This window comes from Cupressus sempervirens, chromosome 3, assembly GCF_028749045.1.
Source record: "Cupressus sempervirens isolate cs-2001-9-10 chromosome 3, ASM2874904v1, whole genome shotgun sequence".
NCBI lineage: Eukaryota > Viridiplantae > Streptophyta > Pinopsida > Cupressales > Cupressaceae > Cupressus > Cupressus sempervirens.
Window position 1 is genome coordinate 153,263,597 of NC_143120.1, and position 14,328 is coordinate 153,277,924.

A 14,328-nucleotide genomic window follows, 5' to 3' on the forward strand; every position below is an offset into this window, starting at 1 on the left:
AGGAGATTGTTGATGGGAGTTTTGTATCACTTACATAACATATTAGTAATTGGATATCCGATACAGATTATCAAACATACAATTCTTCTCTTGAAAAGTTATTGCTCATGGGATATGAGAATAACTCCAGTGTTCCTTACACTTGTGGATACTCACTCAATTTTATCGATGTGATTTGCTGGTAATCACGTAGGCGGCTTTACGCTATTCATTTAGGGATGACTTGGGCTTTTGGTGAGATGGTGATGATTTTGTATGAGTGCCAGGTGATGTTGATGGTGATGGTGATGGTGAAGGATGTAGCACCTGAGAATGTTGATTGCGCGAGGAGGAGGCGATAATGGTTCTAATGAATTCTACCTTCCTAACTTTCTTAGAGTGAAATTCGACTACCCAACTACTTACTATTCTACTTTTACTCCTTCAACTACTCACTATTCTACTCCTACTCCTATGAATGGAAAGGTTAGCAAATTGACGGGGATCGAATCTAATGAAAGCTAACCAGCAGCCCCACCTTCACAGATGCAATGATTCAAAGGAAAAATAAACTAGTTTGTCACACAAGGCTTCCCAACCAGCCGCTAGGATGCTAGTGGTCTAGTATTGATCCCTATCAAACATTCACTAACATCACCATACAATTAGCCATCTACTTCTACTCTAACAACATGAAATGAAATCCTACTTTAATTTGAGAGATGAGAAGAACCATGCAATACACCAAAATGATCATGTATATCCACCATGCAAGTCACAACAATGAATAGAGAACAATTTTGATAGTATCTTGGCAACAATCCTCCAACATAACTCTCTCACAAATGTTACTCTAACTATTTGGAAGTAGAAACCATGCAATAATACTAAAGGCTCTTAATCACTATGCAAGTCACAACAATGAGAAAGAAAGCAATTTTGGCATTATCTTATGCAACAATTTTCTCGGACCCTTACAAATGAGAGCAAATGGCCTTTTATAGATGCCAAAATTACAACCAACGGTAGAGATCAAAAGCAAAAGCGATGATCCAGATTGAATCCTAGAAACCCTAATCAGGGTTGCCACCCCATTGGCCAATGAGAAGATGCCACCTCGTCAATGGACCAATGAAAAAAGTGTAAAAGTGGCAACCAATGAGAAGGCACCAAAATGGCGGCCAATCAGAAATAGACACTTGTCCTATTCTAGAAGGAAGAGAAATTGCCACTTGGGCTTACATTAAATGATCTTCTAATATGACTCTCCCTTTTTCTTTCATTCTTTTAGCTAAGGCAATGAACCTAGCTAGCCTTTCGTTGATTTCTTCCATGGAAGGACAAGGTGTATGCTTTATCTTGAGCTCAGCCGATTTCATCATGCTGTTTGCTGCTTGTAGTGTCTTCTCATGATCCTTCTCATACTCTTTTGCGAATCCAACAAAAGCATTGAGGGAGGAAAGGATGTTCAAATGTCTCTTCTTGATAGTAACCTTTCCTAGCTCATCCAATCTCGATCCAAGCTTTGCTTCATCGATGTCCTCTTCTCTGATATTTTCAAAATCAAGTGCTTCTCCAATGTCGCTCATCATGGTTGTAATGGAAGTATCGACGCTTGGGCTGTGATATGCAACTGCCTTCTATATCTCTTCTTTGCCAAGGGGGATTGCCCTTCCTTTAGTTTGTCCTTTACTCGTATCATGTGTACTGTACTGATATTGGTGTCAGTTATTCGCTTCATTTTCGAGAAGAAAGGTGTTTTGGGCATCATATCCTCTTTGTCTTTTTTAGTGTTTGTCCCCTTAGGATTTTTGCTTGTACTAACATCCTCCATCTCGTCGCCCTATTACGGGATGGTAAAGTGGTGGACAATTAGACAAACAGAACCAAGGGAGGCAATCCTTAGACTAAAACAAAAGAAGGAAGTCAGCTTAAGGATCCCTTTCAACTCTAAATGATTAAAAGTCACCTCTACCAATTGCTGGATTTGTTATTCACTTCATTTTCAAGAAGAAAGTTGTTTTGGGCATCATATCCTCTTTGTCTTTCTTAGTGTTTGTCCTCTTAGGATTCTTGCTTGTACTAACATCCTTCATCTCATCGCCCTATTATGGGATGGTAAAGTGGTGGACAATTATACAAGCAGACCAAGGGAGGCAATCTTTAGACTAGAACGAAAGAAGTAAGTCAGCTTAAGGACCTCTTTCAACTCTAAATGATTTGAAATTACTTTTACCAATAGCCGGATCTTCTTTTTGAAATTTAGGATCAGACTTCGAGAATTTCAAACTCCTTGCAAATCTTGAGGCCCTAGCTCTAGGAGAAAATCGCAGCCCCTCTTGAAAATCAGAATTTTATCTTCCACAAAATTTGGCTCCCACAAATTTTGGCTCCCACAAAATTTGCCTTCCATAAAATTCAGCTCCCACAAAATTTGCCTTCCACAAAATTCGCCAAGCAAGAAGAGTGCAGATCTGCTCTTGCAAAATCGCCAACACCTTGAGAAGGAGAAGTGAGAAGCGAGGAGGAAATGGGAGAGAGGCCTCCTCTTATACCCAACTTTCTTACTTCTTCCAAGCTGGCCGATTTGGACCCTGGGAGCAAGAGAAACAATAATTAATGCAAAATTATGGCCCACAATTAAATACTTAGCTAAATATTAATTTTGCCAAAATGAAAATTGCTTTTTAAAATTGCCAATTAGTTTCAATTTGCAAAAAGAAATTAAACAATACCTTAGAGATGTTAAATACTTCCATTTAATGAGGATTTAGTAAGTAATACGTCATTAAAATCGGATTTTGGCTAACCAAAAGCCATTTTTTCAATATTAAATTACCAATTTCATTAAATGGCAAAAAGTTTTCAAGGCAATTTTAATTCATTAAAGACAATTTTTTGCAATTTAATTCAAATCGATTTTACTAAGCAATTTTAGTTTTTTAACACAAATAAAATTATTTCTCTAAAGTCTAAAATCGATTTTGCAATTTGCTTTCATCATAACAAAAATTAATTTTCTCACTGAGAAAATTTTAAGATTTTCCAAAAAAAGTTCAAATTTAACAAAATTCCATTTTTTGAAAACTATCCAAATTTACACAATTATATCCAAATTTTCAAAAGAAATCGTCTAAGTACAAATTTTACAATTTTATCCTGCCAAACGTTGTTTTTGAAAATTTTGTCCGGCCTAAGGATGAAATTGGTTGTTCTGAAAAATCAAGTTGGAATCGGGTGAAAATAAGCTAAACCTCTCCCTAGTGGCCTGAAGGTGTTTAAGACTCAAAACTCTCTCAAAAAAATAAAATAAAATTGTTGGACAATCCAAAAATTTGCCAAAGCAATTAAAAAAAGGGGGTCCCCAAAGTTTTGGAGCGATTGTGCGAGAACCTCACAATAGAGATCAACTAAAAATAACAGCACCATTAATCTTTATATTTTTTGCCAATTGAGTCGATTGTTTGCAAGAGGCAAATGTATTGTTAAGTGTTGAAGCTTCTTTGCCTTGCGACTTTGTTTGGGAAGTATTGAGAAATATGGATATATGGGCTGCCGATTAATGTTTCAATGGCAGGTTTCAAATTTTTAATTTTCTAGAGACTCAAACACAACTTTAAATATTATTATGACTAAGTCTATTTTCAAAATATTGAGGAATTATGGTTTGGCCTCAATATTATTTTATTGGCAGTGAAAAATATTGAATGTGTTGATTAAAATTGGAAATTAAATAATCGATACGGAAAGGCAACTCCTATCATGCAGGGAAGTGTATATGTATTATGAATTGATTATTTGTTTGCTGATTGGAGATAAAGATGGGTCTTGTAATATAAAATTCTCTAATCTTTGATTAAAGTTGGAGAAAAAGAAATTGCTGCGAGTTATTATTATTGGGTCTATTATAATGTTGATAGAAGAACATTGAGATATTGAAATAATTCTTTGCTAGCGAACTGAAATATTGACAAATGTTTTGTAACCCTCCTAATTCGATACAGCTTCCTTATAAGTTGATTTCCCTCTTCCTCAATGGTTCCATTTGCCTATTTTTCTAATGTCTGGACGGAAATTAATGTGAATTTTGGCTGGGTGAGTGTGCAACCTTGGAGGCAATTCTTTTTTTTTTTTTTTCTCAAGCTGGCGTTATCATAGTTGTTCGGGTTGTATTAAAGTTTCCTAACTATTTCCATGAATGAATATTTAGCTGGGCAGAGGGAGCATATAGTTGTCTGGAAAATATTAATCACAAACTATACAATATCCAGATGGCTGTTCTGATGTTACCGGAGGGAGCTTTTTAATTATTATTGTCGTTACTCTATTAAGCCTGCCATTACCATAATGGTGAGAGAATATTATTATTGGAGTCAGATCCGTTTGCCTATCGGGTGATTGAGGATACCAGTCGAACAAAAATGCACAGATCATTTATCCTTTCTGCAGCAACTAGAAGTTTGCTAGGACTGGTGTATGGTTTACACAGACTTTTGCATGTAAATATTTTGTGCCAAATCGATCGCCTTGAAATAGAATGATGTTGGGAGGTTGAACACTGCTTCCATGGTAGTGGAGTTAATTGGATAATGATGAAGTTAGTCTGCTGGGCAAAAGATTCATTCGGGCAAGTAAAACAAGTGTAGTAAAATTGAGCATTGTTTATCAGGTTTCTAGAACATATGAATTGCTGGAGCTGAATTCATGGTGGTCATACATGAGTTTTGCTCTTGGAAATACAGGACTTTAAGATCAAATCTATTGGAGAACTAGTCTCGAATACTTTAGATGAACTCATATTGAAAATTTCATTTTGAGTGAAAAATCCCGATTATGACAGATTTGAATGGCTAAGATTACTCAGCCTGTGAATACTAAGGCATCTTAGTTCTGAGATAAATATTTGTTTCAATATGCACTAGTCTAGACTGCAGCAGGGGACTGGAGGAGATAAGGATGAATATTTTTGTTCATACGGCAATGACGGGAGAGTGTAGTGCCAAGTCTTATATTGAGAAAGAAAGACCAACAACAGATATGTGTATTCTTCAGGTTCACCAAAGATTCCCACTCAAACTTTCCTTGAAAAAAGAATTGCGCTGAAATTGTTCTTTGTGAATCTTATTATAATTCTGGAAATAAAAGAAATTAGGTTATCAGTGTTACCTTCTAGAGAATACATAAGTGGTCGTGAAATGTTAGTGAATCAAGTAACTTTGCAAATGAAACTCAAGTGGTCATTCTCAGAAATAGAAAGGGGTCAGCGAACTGTTTGATATTATTACCTTGCATATATGTTTGAAGAAATTCTGATTTTTCAGGTATGTTGGGTTATGATTATGATAAGGGCGAAGCATCTTGTCAAATGGATATTGAAATGGTACTGTGACTGCCAAGTTTTTCAAATTGCATATTTTTCAGATTAGTGGGTACTGTTTCAATTTTATACATACATCTACATGTTCTTCAAGCTCTCTATGCAAAAATGTGCTGTTTCAATTTTATACATACATCTACATGTTCTTCAAGCTCTCTATGCAAAAAAAATTAACTGTTATCACAAGGAGACCACAAAATCAGCTATCCAATGAATTTGAACTTCACTGGTATGCAAGACTTTAGAATTCCTAATTACAGAGCAGAACTTCTAAGACCATTTTAGCAGTATTAGTTTTCTTAAGTGTTTGCAGTATTAGTATGATTGATGCATTGCTATTGTGGGGTAGTGATGAGTAGCTTCACCTTTGAGGACATGTTGCTTGTATCAAAGTAGCACAACAACAAAGTGGATCCACCCCCTTGAGATTAGTATGGGATCCAGGTATTTTGGTCACAATAGAATGATGAAAATCACCTAAGGGAAAGCAATCTCTGGAAAGGGAGAACTGTAATGTCCCCTTTTTCTAGCCATTATTTTTAGAGGCGTTATCCCTTTCACCATGGCCCCGTGGGTTAACCAGGATTTTGTAGGGATCAGTGTGAGATTTGACATTGGCATCTTTAGTTCTGGCAGATTGGAGTCAAGATAGCAGGGTTTGCAGATAATTACTATTTACAGTAAGTCAGCAGGGATTCACATTTCTGGTTTTTCAGTGTTGGACTTGGAGCACCTCGCCAAGCTATTTCTGATGATTTATCAAACATGATTTTCAAATTTTGACTAGCTAATTATTTCAATGCCTGAAGATTACATAGTTCTAATAAAGTGACTTTTAAATTAAAACACATCTTAATAAGTCACTTTATTACTATATGGCTATATTATTCTTGTTAGTGGGAAAAGGACAAATTAAAAGGAAGAGAATATAGAAATGAAGAGACAGATAGGGGAATTTGAAGAGTCACCAGGTTGTGCTTAAAAGAGGGAGGAAGAGATCATTTCAGCATGCTTGGATATTAACTTGGTTTTGAGACTTCTCTTGGAGAAATTAAGGAAGCTTCAACTTCTATTCAAGATCTTGAGCACAAAAACCTTTAGGCTCTTCTTGTGAATTGGATGCAATCCAGGTTCAGCTTTGTGGTGGATTCAAGATAAGAGTTCACACTGCACATACAGGTTCTCTCTTAGTATTTTCCAATATGACTGTATTACTATATTTAAGATTGGACTTTGATGTTTGTAGTACATAGTAAATTAATGTTGTAGTTAGAGCTAGTTAAGCTTTGTTGGGAAAGGGTAGTTAGGAAGCGAGGGGATGCGTTTGTTGGTCTTTCAAACCAACCGATCCCACCCCCCCACGTGTCTTTGTGAGTCCGCTTAGAAACCATTTCTTTATTATGATGCCCTCTTGCTCGTGCTCGTCCAATCTGTCATGTTCCTATTTCCAACAATCTTACTCGTACCCCAGTGGGCCTTATTACTGTACCCCCTCTTTTCCTTGTAGGTGCACGTATGCTTTTCCCAACGCTTTGATGGGTGCCTTCTTATATATTGCTTCTAGACTATTAAATGAGTGTCCCTCTGCTCCTTGCGGCTTGTGTTTGAGGGTCGTCTTGCCCGTATGCCGCTTGTCCCTTTGACTTGTTTCCTTGTCCCCCTGAACTCCTCTTCCTTGTGAGTGTCGTACGCCTTGATATATGTCTCTAGGCTTGTGTACTTAGACTTCAACCCTGTGTACGCATATGCCTCTTCCATTTTTTACCTCCATTGGTTGCTAATCCTTACTTTTCCCACTTGTACACTACCACCTGCTGTGCTTTGTACGCAGATCCTTATTTCACTCACTCTGCTCGTATGCGGCTTGTACACAGGTAGATGTAGGCTACTTGTACGAGGTCTGCTTCATTTGCAGCTTGTGCTTGTGCTTACACTTCCAATCTCTATTTCCCTTGCTTGTACTTCAACCTTTATATGTATGCAGCAAGCTCGTATGTTGTCTTGTACAACTTCAGATTGTATATTCTTACTTAGCTTCCTTCCGTTTCCTGTATATTGTATGCCTCCAGCTTGCCAAACTCTTGTTATTTGTCCACATATTCCTTGTACAAGTATTGCTCTAGTTCTATTCTTCCATTCTCCTAGGCTGCGGATTCTTATATCTTGATGTCCTCTTGCTTTATATAAGGGGGTCTTCTTAGGTTTGTTTTTGTTAGGAAGCGAGGGGAAAAGCACTAAAACATAGAGTAGTGTGACTGTATTACTGTATTTAAGATTAGACTTTGATGTTTGTAGTACTTAATAAATTAATGTTATAGTTAGAGCTAGTTAAGCTTTGTTGGGAAAGGTTAGGAAGTGAGGGGATGCGTTCGTTGATTTTCCAACTTACTGTTCTTTTCCCCCACGTGTCTCTTTGTGATTTTGCTTGGAAACTGTTTCTTTATTATGATGGCCTCCTGCTCGTGCTTGTCCAATCTATCATTAGGAATCGAGGGGATGTGTCCCATTGGGCATGCCAGGAAAGACTATTAAGCTCTAAAGCTTATGCTTATGGAGGGCAATGTGAAGTTTCATAGATTTGTTGACCTAGTTGTGGTTTGTGAAATAACCTCTGTAATGTCCCCGTTATAAAATAAATAATTTAATCTTTGTAATAGGCCGATTGATTTATTTTATCTCGGACCCATTTTATTTTGTTTTTGTAGTTTGTGTCGTTGTCGGCTAACTTTGTACACCCTCGGAAAGCTTTTCTCGACGAGTATTTAAGCACGGCTCATAGTAGTCTGTAGGTATGCTTTTGATTGTATTTCTCTGTACTGTGAATTCCTGTTGTTCGCCATTTCGGAAGTGGAAGACCTTCCCTATTTGGCTCAAGCGGTTTCGATGGGATTCAACCCTCACCCTACTCCATCCTTACATGTATTACTTGTTCGAATCTGGCAAATTGGAGTGCTTTTCCTCAGCAAACATATTCGGAGGAATTTGTGTATGTATACACTTTGCATTTTTATGTATCTGATTAATGTGCTTGATTGATATTTTTTATATCCATAATTCTCCATGTATGACATTCCTGCTCCTTCCATCTGCACGTGCGGCCATTAATTATACACTTTGTACAGACCCCATTGTCGTACTTCCCTGTAGACCACCGTATTGCACATTCTTCATCCCATACGGCCTGCTAGTTACCCTCTTTTCTCACCATACTACTTCCAATCATCCGTACGAGCACACAATTGTCACCATACAGCCTTTATAAATACTGTACGACCTGTCATAAGTAGCATACGACCATCCCATATACATCCCGTACGGCTACTTAACCCATCCGTATGGCATCATCTCTCATCCATATGGTGTCACCTCTCATCCATACGGCTAGCTATTCCCCCTGTACGGCTAGCCTGGATAGTGTGTAGGGTATCTAAATTGAAGTACGATCTACATACTCTCTGGTTGAAACACATCCGTATGGCCTCCAATCACTTAGTATTCCATTAGTTGTCCTTCCAGTTATCATATCCGTACGGCCATTCCGCCAATGGTATAGCACGGGATCATTACAGTGGTATTAGAGCTCTTCGATCTTGCCAGCGTGTGGACGGTGAATGAGAGTTTATAGCTGGAAGAGGACACATTCCGTTGATCGAATGGCTGACGAACGGGAACCGACAGGCATCGAACTTGTGGTACTTCTGAGGGAACTTGTCCAAAATCAGGCACAGATCACGGATACGTAGCGACTCATGGAGGAAACCCTCAAGAAGTTGGCAGAGAACAAAATATCTGGAGAACAAAATGGACACAATGCGGATTCAGTATTGGTTAAACCACACCCTCAACTAGCACGCTCTCGACCTTCCATGCCGACCGCCCACCATGGACGGAAGCACATCACGGAGAGAGACTACCAACTTTCGAAGAAATAAGAGAAGACTGGAGGAATGCAAACTTTGAAGAGAACATTTCCTACAAAGATTACACAGATTTGAGGATGAGATACTCGAGAGGCGGAAACAAAGGAGGATACTTTAATGATGATCTCAAGAGAAAATTGAGTAAGGGGAATCTGTCATCATTTGACTGATTGGGTTCCATTTTAGCACAGGCATGGGTGATGAAAGCCAATACCTGCTTCCAGCTGAATACGATGCTTGAATAAGAAGCTATCAAATTTGCCGCTTTGCACTTGGAAGGAGTTGCGCACGAATGGTGGCACCACGCCACCATCACATTAGGGGATGATCAAATAAAGACCTATGCGGAATTTACGGAGAGATTAATAGAACGATTCGATGGGAAAGACCCTGAGCTGAATTTCAAAGGTTTGGCGCCACTGAGGCAAACTGGATCCGATCAGTTCATTGCGGAATTTTAGAGACTTTCTGTGTTGGCCATGGACATCTCCGAAAGAAGGCGGGTCGTGCTCTCTATGGATGGACTGGCAGAACCACTGAAGGGTTGGGTGAAGGGATTCAATCCGTCTACCCTGTCAGAAGCAATCAGTAAGGCACGAAGTATGGCATCATCGTCGATATCAACCTCATCCTCTCGAAGTCACTCACATCCAAAACCATTGACATTTCTGAGAGACAAACCTCCACCCAAGAAGCCGTCATTGGATGAAGCTACTTGACAGGAACTTCGAGGAAGGGAAAAATCCATTACATCGAGGTGGTGTCCGATGATGAGGACGAACACGAATAGGAAGAAATGCCGGTTGAAGATGACGAACCTAACACTGACACCAAAATGGCTAGTTTAAACTATACGGAAAGGATTGCTGCCTTGGTACTGTGCAGGGGATCCATTGCATTGGCTAGCAGTCCCAGGTGCACAGTTTTTTGTGTGTGGGGTACCCTTTAAGGACAAAGGGTTACGGTGATGTTGGATAGCGGAGTTACTTCGAGTTTCATAAGCTCATCCTTGGTAAAGTCCTTGGTAAAGTGAAGAAATCTCCCTATGGAAGCACACGCGGGCTTTTAGGTCAAGGTAGCCGGAGGGACTTTCCTGCCCTGCACGCACTTTGTCCCTCAGCTGAGCATCACAATGGCAAATCACACGGTGACGGAGGACTTTTTCATAGTGGATCTCGCTAACATGGAAGTCATTCTGGGCATACAGTGGATGGAGACACTTGATGAGTACACTCAGAGTTTCAAGCGGATGGACTTCACTTTTGTGGTTGACGGAAAGAAGGTTGTCCTACAAGTGATGGCAAATGAAGGTCCGAAAGAAGTTTCCGCGCATCGGATGGAGGCAGTCATGCAGCATGATGACGTCAAGTGGGCTGTGCATTGTTTTATCTCGACGAAACCTATGAAAGGGCACTGAACACCTCCATAGGATGAACTTAAGGATATTTTAAGTAGGCATGAAAAAGTCTTCATGGATATTCCTCCTGGCATACCACCTCATTGGGGATTTGAGCACACAATCGAGTTGGAATCAGGGGCAAAACTAGTCATAACCACACCGTACTGCCACCCCAAGAAATTCAAGGATGAGATCGAGCGGACGATCCAATAATTGCTTGAGAAAGGATGGATCTGACCCTGTTCTAGCCCTTTCGCGTCATTGGTGGTGTTGGTCAAAAAGGAGGACGAAACGATGCGCATGTGTGTGGACTATCGCGCGCTGAACAAAAGAACAATAAAGAACAGGTACCCCATCCCAAGGATAGATGAGCTGCTGGATGAACTACATGCCGTAGTCTATTTCTCAAAAATAGATCTCCGTTCCAGATACCATCAAATCCGAATGAGAGAAGATGTGGAGAAAACATCTTTCCACTGCCACTACGGACACTATGAGTTCCTGGTCATGCCATTCAATTTGACCAATGCACCTACTACATTCCAGTTGTGCATGAACCGCATCTTCAACAAATAGTTGTGTAAGTATCTATTGGTATTCTTTGATGATCTTCTTATTTATAGCAGGACATGGGAGGAGCACCTGAAGCATCTGAACAAAGTTCTCAGTATCATGGAGGAACAATCCCTGTTCGCCAAACAATCCAAATGTTAGTTTGGTATGACAGAGATATTGTACTTGAGGCATGTCATTAGTCAATACGGGGTTCAAGTGCATTAGGGGAAGATTCAAGCTATCCTTGATTGGCCTCCCCAGAAATCATTCACAGATCTACGAGGGTTCTTCGGATTATGCAGTTACTACAGGAGATTTGTCAAAGGTTTTTCTCAGCTTAGTGCACCTTTAACAGATCTGATGAAGAAAGGGACTTTCCAGTGGAATGAAGAAGCACAACTCACATTTGATAAGCTAAAAGAGGCCATGAGCACTTGCCCAGTTCTTGCATTACCTGACTTCACCCGACCGTTCATTTTGGAATGCGATGCATCCATGGAGGGCATTGGAGCGTTTCTGATGTAGGATAGACACCCCATCACCTATGAGAGCAGAAAGCTTACACTAGCAGAATGCCTGTATTCTATTTACGATAAAGAAATGTTGGCCATCGTACATGCACTAACCAAGTTCTGGCAGTATTTGGTTGGTGCCAAGTTTGTTGTTCGTACGGATCACAACAGCTTAAGATATTTCCTAGAGCAGTGGGATCTGAACGAACGGCAACAAAAATGGGTAAGCAAAGTTCAGTCTTTTGATTTCGACATTGAATATGTAACAGGGAAGAACAATGTTGTTGTAGATGCCTTGTCCCGAAAACCCACCATCTGCTCGCTAGATCAAATCTTAGCTGACTGGAAGGCACAATTGTTGGTAGAATATTCCAAGAATATATTTGCCTATGAGATAATGGATGGTCACATCCACGATGATCGGTATAGGGTAGTGGATGACATCATCTATTATAAAGATCGGATCTACCTAGTCTAGAATTCAAACTGAAGTAGAAGATCCTGAAGGAAGTACATGACTCCCCTCTGGCTGGACATCTCAGCGTCCTTAAGACTTACAGAAGTATGCGGGAGAGATTTTCACGGAAAGGACTGAAAGGGGATGTGTTGTAGCATGTGAGAGAATGTATGGTTTTCCAGTAGAACAAATCCGAACACACTCTTCCTGCTGGACTATTACAGCCTTTGTCGATTCCCGAACATAAGTGGGAAAGTATATCAATGGACTTCATAACAGGTCTTGCCAAGGTGAACGGAAAGGACTGCATCTTCGTGGTGGTTGACAGATTGACAAAGTATGTTCACTTCTTCGCCATCCCCTCAGACCTTTAGGCTGCACAAGTCGTCGAATTGTTTTTTAGAGAAGTCTTTTGGCTGCACGGGTTACCTCGGAACATCGTCAGCAATTGAGATGGACGATTCGTCAGTATCTTCTGTACAAAACTGTTTCGGATGGTAGGGACCAAATTAACACCGAGCACGAGCTACCTTCCGTAGATAGATGGCCAAATTGAAATTGTGAACAAATGGCTCGAAGGCTACCTTCGAAACTATGTCTCGGCACAACAATGCATGTGGGTGAAATGGATCCATCTTAGGGAGTATTGCTACAATACCATGTATCACATGTCAATCGGGATGGCGCCGTTCAAAGCTCTGTACGGGCACGAACCCCTCTTCTTCATCGACATAGTTTTGGGCGACAGTCGCGCACCAAGGGCGAAGGATTGGCTTTAGGAGGGACAGCACATACTGAGGAGCTTGAAAGAAAACCTGTAGCAAGCACAAAATCGACAAAAGGTGTACGCCGATAGACACTGAATAGAGAGGAGTTTTGAAGTAGGGGATTTGGTCTATCTCCGACTTCAGCCATACCGATAGTCTTCATTGAAGGGGACAGGAAAGGAGAAATTGAAGCCACATTTTTGTGGCCCCTATCGCATGCTTCGTCGCATCGGTGAGGTGGCGTACGAACTGGAACTTCTGGAGGGTAGCCACATTCACAATGTCTTCCATGTTTCCTGTCTGAAGAAGGCTACCGGGCAAAACGTCACAGTCACTACCAACCTTCCGCCACTTAGTGAGCAAAGGAAACTCATTCTGAAACTTGTTGAGATTCTCAAAGTGCGTGAAAAGGTCCTACGAAACCGCACCATGAGGGAGTACTTGGTACGTTGGCGACAACTACCGTTGGACGACGCAACATGGGAAGGCGAGCACATCCTCCAGTACTTGGCATTGCACTTGCTTGAGGACAAGCCAATTTTGGGACGGGAGGACTGTAATGTCCTTGTTATAAAATAAATAATTTAATCTTTGTAACGAGCGGATTGATTTATTTTATCTCAGACCCATTTTATTTTGTTTTCGTAGTTTTTGTTGCCGTCGGCTAACTTTGTACACCCTCGGAAAGCTTTTCCCGACGGGTATTTAAGCATGGCTCATAGTAGTCTGTAGGTATGCTTTTGATTGTATTTCTCTGCACTACGAATTCCTGTTGGGGATTCCTGTTGTTCGCCATTTTGGAAGTGGAAGGCCTTCCTTATTTGGCTCAAGTGGTTTCGGTGGGATTCAACCTTCACCCTACTTCGTCCCTGCATGTATTACTTGTTCAAATCTGGCAAATTGGGGTGCTTTTCCTTAGCAAACATATTCGGAGGAATTTGTGCATGTACACTCTGCATTTTTATGTATCTAATTAATGTGCTTGATTGATATTTTTTATATCCATAATTCTCCATGTACGACATTCCTGCTCCTTTCATCTGCACATGTAGCCATTAATTATACACTCCGCACGGACCCCATTGCTGTACTTCCCTACAGACCACCGTATTGCACATTCTTCATCCCATACGACCTGCTAGTTACCCTCTGTTCTCACCGTACTGCTTCCAATCATCCGTACGGGCACACAATTGTCACCATATGGCCTGTCATAAGCAGCGTACGACCATCCCATATACATCTCATATGGCTACTTAACCCACCCGTACGGTATCATCTCTCATCCGTACAGTGTCACCTCTCATCCGTACGACTAGCTATTCCCTCTGTACGACCAACCTGGTTAGTGTGTAGGGTATC

General features: G+C 40.4%; 1 protein-coding gene across 3 annotated transcripts in view; it reads left to right on the forward strand.

Moving 5' to 3' along the window:
• LOC149565216 (putative NAD kinase 1) overlaps positions 1–14,328 on the forward strand; it is a 361,956-nt gene that overhangs the window by 51,285 nt on the left and 296,343 nt on the right. Inside the window, exon 1 of one of the 3 annotated variants that reach the window (XM_089818769.1) lies at positions 4,567–5,031. The exons of the other annotated variants lie outside the window; for them this stretch is intronic. The gene's annotated coding sequence lies outside the window, so the exon portion shown is untranslated. Of the gene's footprint in view, positions 1–4,566; positions 5,032–14,328 lie in introns of those variants that run through there. 3 annotated transcript variants of the gene reach the window in all.